Here is an 8,439-nt window from a genome sequence, read left to right on the forward strand (position 1 = left end):
AAAAGAACTAATGAAATTGCAGGCATTCAGCAAGCAGAATGTGAGAAAACAGAATTAGCACAAAAACAATATCTGAGATTAAAAGGTACAGTGAATATAGTTAAGAATAAATACAGGGGAGAAAAGTTAGAGAATATCATACATAACACAGAGGAAATATACAGAAAATTTTCTAGAAAAGGCAAATTAATAAAATTTAAACATGATAAAATAAAAAGCTGAATGGATCCATAGACATTAAACAGATTAATTTTTCTTTTCATATTTATCTGTAAAAAAGTTAGTAGACCCAAATGGTTGGAAAGGCATGTATTTCAAAACTTCTAAGAAACTGATGAGCTCTACTTTCAATAAACACTTCCCCATAAAAAAGAGAAGTAGGCTTTTTAAATTCTTTAACAGAGCTTATACAAAACTGAAACAAAATTAGAGAAGAGGAAAAGTTAGAAAAATACTGGCTGATTTCTCACAAACACTCATGTAAAGATTCTAAAAAACATGTTAGCAAAGCAAATCTAGCCATATCTGAAATAATATTTTTATTAATTAATATGTAATGATACCAGTGTTTAAAAATGTGGTTACAGTTGAATAACTGACATATTTATGACAGCTTTCTTCAAAATAAAAGATTAAAAAGTAGGAGTGCCTGAACACAATTCAATAGGAGTGCACTGAACACAATCTAAAGTTTATCAGTCTGTTAAGCACCTGCTTTGGGCTCAGTTCATGATGCCAGGGTAGTGGGATGGAGTCCCATATCCAGCTCCCTGCTCAAGGGAAGTGTGCCTCTCCTACTCCTCCTAGCTGATGCTCACTGTCACTATCTCTGTCTCCTCCCTCTTTCTCAAATAAATAAAATCTTTAAACAGAAAAGATTAAAAAGTAGATGTAAAAATTTAAGAGGTTTATAAAGACATTCAATAGTATTGAGGATTCATTTACAGTTAAAAATAATTAAAACCCTAGAAAATCAAGGTGAAAAGCAATTCCTTAATCTAATGCATGTATTTAATAAAGAGCGTATCAACAAAATAGAAATAGAGGGAAAACACTTAACATGAGAAAATCTATAGACTTCTTATGCAGAAATATTTGCATATTGCCTTTAAATAATATATAAGTAAAAACATTTTTATTTAATTTTGCAATGGATTTCCAATAAAGCCAAAAGTAAAAAGTATGGAACACAAGAAAAAAAATCATCACTGTTCTTGAAAAATGTGATTTTATTCACTAAAAATCTCTTCAAATTAATAAGTTTCCTGGATTTGCAAGAATTCAGATCAATATACAAAATTTAACAGCATTCTTGTATTTAAAAGATGATAGGAAGTGTTTGCTTTTTAAAGCCTCTTCTTGCAATAGCAAGGAACATCATAAGATATTTGAAGGTAATTGCAAAACAATATTTGCAAGTTATATATGGAAAAATATTTTTAAAAAATCATTGAGTAACATAAAGGAAAGATTTAACTACTGTGAGGGATATCACCATCATTGACCAAAAGTCAAATGTAAATGTTTCAGTTTCCCACCCAAATTAATATATACCTAACAGAATAACAAAGAAAACCTAACATGGTATTTTCTTGAACTCAATAGTTTGTTTATACACTTTGTTTAGAAGGAAAAGTAATAAGAATAGCTAAGAAAACAGCCTATGGAATGGGAGAAGATATTTTCAAATGACATATTTGATAAAGGGCTAGTAACCAAAATCTATAAAGAACTTTTCAAACTCAACACCAAAAAAACTAATCTAGTTAAGAAATGGGCAGAAGACATGAATAGATACTTTTCCAAAGAAGACATACAGACGGCCAACAGATACATAAAAATATGCTGTCACTTATTATCAGGAAAATACAAATCAAAACCACAATGAGAGATGCCTGGGTGGCTCAGCATTTGAGAGTCTGCCTTCTGCTCAGGGCGTGATCCTGGGGTCCCAGGGTTGAGTCCCACATCGGGCTCCCTGCATGGAGCCTGCTTCTCCCTCTGCCTATGTCTCTGCCTCTCTATCTCTCTGTGTCTCTCATGAATAAATAAATTTAAAAAAACACAATGAGATAGCACCTCACACCTGTCAGAATGGCTAAAATTAACAAGTCAGTAAACGACAGATGTTGGCAAATAAGCAGAGAAGAGAGGGAGCTCTCTTACACTGTAGGTGGGAATGCAAGCTCACATTGCCATTCTGGAAAACAGTATGGAGGTTCCTCAAAAAATTGAAATAGACCTATCCTATGGTCCAGCATTTACAATATGAGGTATTTACCTAAAAGATACGAAAACACTTATTTGAAGGGGCATATGAACCCCAATGTTTATAGCAGCATTATCAACAATAGCTAAATTATGGAAAGATCCCAAATGTCCATGGACTGATGAATGGATAAAGAAGATGTGACAATGGAACATCATTCAGCCATAAAAAAGAATGAAATCTTGCCATTTGCATTGATGTGGAGGGAGCTAAAGTGTATTTTGCTAAGTGAAATAAGTCAGTCAGAGAAAGATATACCATATGATTTTACTCATATGTGGAATTTAAGGACAAAAACAGACTAACATACAGAAAAGGGGGAAAAAAGAGAGGCAAACCACAAGAGACTCTTAACTATAGAGAACAATCTGAGAGGTGATGAAGGGAGGTAGATGGGGATGAGCTAATTGTGTGATGCATATTAAGAAGGGTACTTGTTATGATGAACACTGGGTGTTATTTGTAAGTGATGAATCACTAAATTCTACTCCCGAAAGCAATATTACACCATATGTTAACTAAGTCGAATTTAATAAAAATTAGGGAAAAAAAGCTCTATCAGTTGGCATATGTAACAAAACAGAGACATAGAAGAGAATATAAAGGATAAAAATGAGCAATATAGGCTATGTCATGTTGCAGAGGTAAAATAAAAATAATACAAGAAATCAGTTTGGAGAAAAGTACATAATCTCACATACATAATTATTCTACCTCAAGCCTACACAAAAGAGTACATACCCCAGGAAGTAAAGATCTCAATATGAAAACCAAAACTTTTAAGTTATTAGGAGGAGAAAAATAGAGGATAATATCTTCATGAAATTTAAATATTAGGAAATTTCCAAGATTCAGAAAGTATGTCACATAAAGGAAAAGAGTAATAAATTAATACAATAAAATTTAAGAACACTATATACAATGCTACACCGTCATTGTAGTGGTGGTATCCTGGTGGATGTGTGTGTCCAAACTCATCAAAATGTCTACGTTAAACAAATGCAATGTTTTGTATATAAATTACATTTCAACAAAGCTGAAACATGAAAATAAAAGTGAATTACAGATGATAAAAAGGTGTAGAAACCATGAGAAATACTTTTTAAAATGCACAAAATCCATAAAATATCCATTCACTCAGTAAACCTACAAATAATGAATAATGACTATGTCAAGCATTAGGCATTAAATAGAAAATCCTCATGGATCTTGCAATTTATTTTTTTTAAATATTCTATTTATTTCTTCATGAGAATACACAGAGTGGAGAGAGAGAGAGAGAGAGAGAGAGAGAGGCAGAGGCAGAAGCAGGCTCCATGCAGGGAACCAGACGCAGGACTCAATCCTGGGTCTCCAGGATCACACCCCAGGCTGAAGGCAGCGCTAAACTGCTGAGCCACCCAGGATGCCCGGATCTTGCAATTTAGTGAAGAAAAGAGAGAGATAGAAGCTAAATAAATACATAATTTATCAGCAGAATAAGACCTGATAAAAGAGAGGAAGCCAGCCATGAGAAAGAAGGAAGAGCATTCCAGACAGAGGGAAAAGCAAAGAGAAATGGCCCGAGACAGGAATGTAGTTGGAGTGTTTGAGGAGGAGCAAGGAGGTTTGTGTGGCTGGAATCCACAGACAAAGAGACTAGGACATGAGATCATGGAATTGCCCAAGGTCCAGATTGTATAAGGTGCCATGGCTATAAAAGACCTTATAGTTTACTCTAAGATAGTAAACTATTAGAGAATTTGGAGCAGATAAATGAATCGAGTTACCTGAATTACATTTTATCAAGATCACTCTGGCTACTGGGTGGAGATGACAATGAGAAGGATGGGGCCAAGGAAGACCCAGAAAGAGGGTTCAGAAGACTACCGCAGAAATTCAGAGTTGATGGTAGTCTGGATCTGGATGAAATATGTAAAGACAGGGAGCAATCTTCACGTTTGGAGGGTAAAGCCAACAGAAGTGGAGAAAATTATATAAAGGACATAATAATTAAGTGTTCTACTCTGAAAAAACAGAGAATAACATGAAAACACCCTAACACGTGGTATATTTGGGGGGACTGAAATGTCTACCAGGCATTCAAATAGATGTCCATTTGATACGGGCTATATGAGTGTGACATTCAGGGGACAGGCATAGGCTGGAGGATAAAATTTTGTGCTGCCTTCCTATATATCAACAGTTTTTGAAACCAAGATACTGACTGGATCACACTGCCAACTAAGTGAGGACACATGGAACAGTGGCCTTGCGATATGAATTAACCAGCAAAGCTCACCAAGAGAAGCAGCCAATGAAGTAACAGGAGACATAAGACAAGGTTGTGATTTGGAAGGCAGATGAATGAAGTGTTTCCAGAAGAGGTGCAAGTATCACTATGAAATGCTTCTAACTGGTCAAAACAGTGATTGAGGATTAATAATTTAATTTGTCAATGTGAAAGACACTAATTACATTAATAAGAATTGTTTTGATACAAGGATACAGACAAAAGAGTGATTGGAACTGGTTTGAGAGAATAAAAGGAGCTTGGAGAGCTTTTGAGGAGTTGTGGGGAAGAGAGAGGTCTATGTGTGGGACCTCTCATTCAGTGGGAAAATGATACAGGAGAGCAATGGGACTATTATCAAACACTGTCCTCAAGTAGGTGAGAGTGAAGGAGTCAAGTGGGAAGGCATGCCTTAGACTTGAGCAAGAGACAAGTCTAAGGCATCTCTTAGCATGTACAAGCAGGTAATAACAACGTGATAGATCTTGAGGCTGTAAATATTCTTTGAATGTACAATTACAGGAGGCATCAGCTCCAAAAAGAAGGAAATGTAGTTCCAACACAGCACTTGGCCAGAGAGTATATACATAGCCAGTATATTTATAGCCAGTATGAATGATTTTCATTGTTTTTTAACATTTACAGTTATTGTATTAACAAAGCATGGAACATTTGGTTATGGATGCAGAAGTCAATGAAAATCTTTGGATATTTACACAATGAAAATAAAAATACAGGTTAAAAATAATAGTTTAGGGGCACCTCAGTTGCTCAGTGGCTAAGCATCTGCCTTCAATTCAGGTCATGATCCTGGAATCCTGGGATCAAGCCCCAGGTTGTGTGTGTGTGGGCGGGTGGGGGGCGGGGCTGGTCAGTGGAGAGTCTGCTTCTCCCTCTGTCTTGCTCACTTTCTCTCTCTCAAATAAATAAAATATTTAAAAAATAAAAATAAACATTAAAATAATAGTTTAATTGTGGATGGAGGAAATTGTACAGGCATGACTATTATCAACTTCTATACAGAGAATTACATAGGGAGAATTAAGTACTGAGCAACATTTATGATAGGGATTGCATTAAATGTGTCAATTGCTTTGGATAGTATAGAAAGTTTAACAATGTTTGTTCTTCCAATCCATTAACATTAAATACTTTTCCATTTCTCTGTGTCCTCTTTAATATCTTTCATAAATGTTCTATAGTTTTCAAAGTACAGATCCTTTACTTCTTTGATTAGATTTATTTCCAGGTATCTAATGATTTTTGGTGCAATTTTAAGTGGGATAAATTCCTTGATTTCTCTTTCTGCTGCTCCATTATTGGTATATAGAAATGCAACAGATTTATGCATGTTGATGTTATAGCCTGTGACTTTGTTGAATTCTTGTATCAGTTCTATTAATTTTTCAATGCAATATTTCATATTTTCTACAGAGTATCTTGTCTGTGAAGAGTGAAAGTTTGACTCCTTGCCAATTTGGAAGACTTTCATTTCTTTTTTTATCTAATTTCTGAGACTAGGACTTCTTCCAGCACCATGTTAAATAATAGTTATGAGACTGGACTTCCCTGTCTTGCTCCTGACCATGGAAGAAAAGCTCTCAGTTTTTCCCCACTGAAGATGATATTACCTGTCGGTTTTTCATAAATGGACTTTATCATGTTGAGCTATGTTCCTACTAACCCTACTTTGTTGAGGGTATTTATTAAGAATGGATTCTGTACTTCGTATAATGCTTTTTCTGCATCTATTGATAGAATCATATGATTCTTATACTTTCTTATATTAATATAGCATATTATATTGATTGATTTGTGAATACCGATCCACCCCTGCAGACCAGGAATAAATCCCACATGACCATGGTGAAATAATTATTTTAATGCTATGTTGGATTTGATTTGCTAGTATCTTCTTGAGAACTTTTGCATCCATGTTCATCAGGAACATCGGTCTGTAACTCTCCATTTTAGTGAGGTCTTTGTCTGCTTTGTCATCAAGGTAATTCTGGCCTTGTAGAATGAATTTGGAAGTTTTCCTTCCATTTCTATATTTTGTAACAGTTTCAGAAGAATAGGCATTCTCTCCTACTTAAAAGTCTGGTAGAATTCCCCTGAGAGTTCATTTGGGAAGGCATTTATTTGGCCCTGGACTTTTATTTGCTGGGAGATTTTTGATTAGTAATTCAGTTTCTTTGCTACTTATGGGTATGTTCAAATTTTATATTTCTTCCTGATTCAGTTTTGGTAGTTTATGTTTCTAGGAATATATCCATTTCTTCTAGATTGCCCAAATTGTTGGCATATTAATTTTCATAATATTCTCTTATAATCGTTCACATTTCTGGTGTTGGCTATGCTCTCTCTTCTTTCATTTCTGATTTTATTTATTTGTATTTCTCTCACTCTGTCTTTTTTTTTATAAGCCTGGCTATAGGTTTATCAATTTTGTTATTCTTTCAAAGACTTAGCTCTTAGTTTTGTTGATCTGTTCTATCTTTTTCATTTGTTGGCTTTTATATCATATCTTTCTTCTCTGTTCTTAATTATTCTTCTTCTGCTGCTGGTCTTAGGCTTTATTTGATGTTCTTTTTCCAGCTCTTTTAGGTGTAAGGTCAGGTTGTATATGTGAGACTTTTCTGGTTTCTTGAGGAAGGCTATATTGCTATACACTTCCATCTTATGGCTGCCTTTGCTGCATCCCAAAAATTTTGGACCATCATGTTTTCATTTTCATCAACTTACATGTATATTTTTCATTTCTTATTTAATTTACTGATTAACCCATTCATTCTTTAGTAATATATTCTTTAACTTCCATGCATTTGTGACCTTTCCTTTATTTTTTTTCTTGTGCTTGATTATAAGTTTCATAGCATTGTTCTTTGAAAGTATGCATGGTATGATCTCTCTTTTTGTACTTGTTGAAACCTGATTTGTGAGAGTATTGAATCTTTTCTGGACAATGTTCCATGTGTACTTGAAAAGAATATACATTCTGCTGCTTTAAGATGAGATGTTCTGTATATGTCAGTTAGGTCCACATGGTCCAGTGTGTCATTCAAAGTCATTGTTTCTTTGTGGCTTTTCTGCTTAGTTAAACTGTCTATTGCTGTAAGTATAGTGTTTAAGTCCCCTACTACTATTGTATTATTATCAGTGAGTTACTTTGTTTGCTATTAATTGACTTCAATATTTGGCTCCTCCCAAACAGGAGCATAAATATTTACAATTGTTAGATTACCTTGTTAGATAGACCCCTTATTGATTATATAGTGCCCTTCTTCATCTCTTATTACAGTTTTTCATTTAAAATCTAGTTTGTCTGATAAAAGTATGGGTACTCCAGCTTTCTTTTGACATCCATTAGCATGATAGATGGTTCTCCATTCTCTCACTTTCAATCTGCAGGTCTTTAGATCTAAAATGAGTCTCTTATAGGCAGCATATAGATGGGTCTTGTCTTTTTTATACATTCTGATACCCCATAGCTTTTAATTGGAATATTTAGTCCATTTACATTCAGAGTGCTTTTAAAAATATATATATATATTTTCAAGAGAGAGAGGAGAAACAGAGAGAGAGGGGGAGCCTCAAGTAGACCCCATGCTAAGCATGGAGTCCCACACAGGGCTCAATCTCACGACCTCAAGATCATGACCTGAGCCAAAACCAAGAGTCAGATGCTTAAGTACTGAACTACCCAGGTACCCCCATTCGGAGTGATTACTGAAAGATATGATTTCAATGCCATTGTATTACCTGTAAAGTTGGTGTTTCTGGAGAATTTCTCTGATCCCTTCTAGTCTTCACTGCTTTTGGTTTTCTTTCCCACTCAAAGAAATGTCTGTAATATTTCTCTCAGGGCTATTTAAGTTGCCTTTAGTTTTTGTTTGTC

Source organism: Vulpes vulpes, chromosome 12, assembly GCF_048418805.1.
Source record: "Vulpes vulpes isolate BD-2025 chromosome 12, VulVul3, whole genome shotgun sequence".
In the NCBI taxonomy this organism is placed as follows: Eukaryota; Metazoa; Chordata; class Mammalia; order Carnivora; family Canidae; genus Vulpes; species Vulpes vulpes.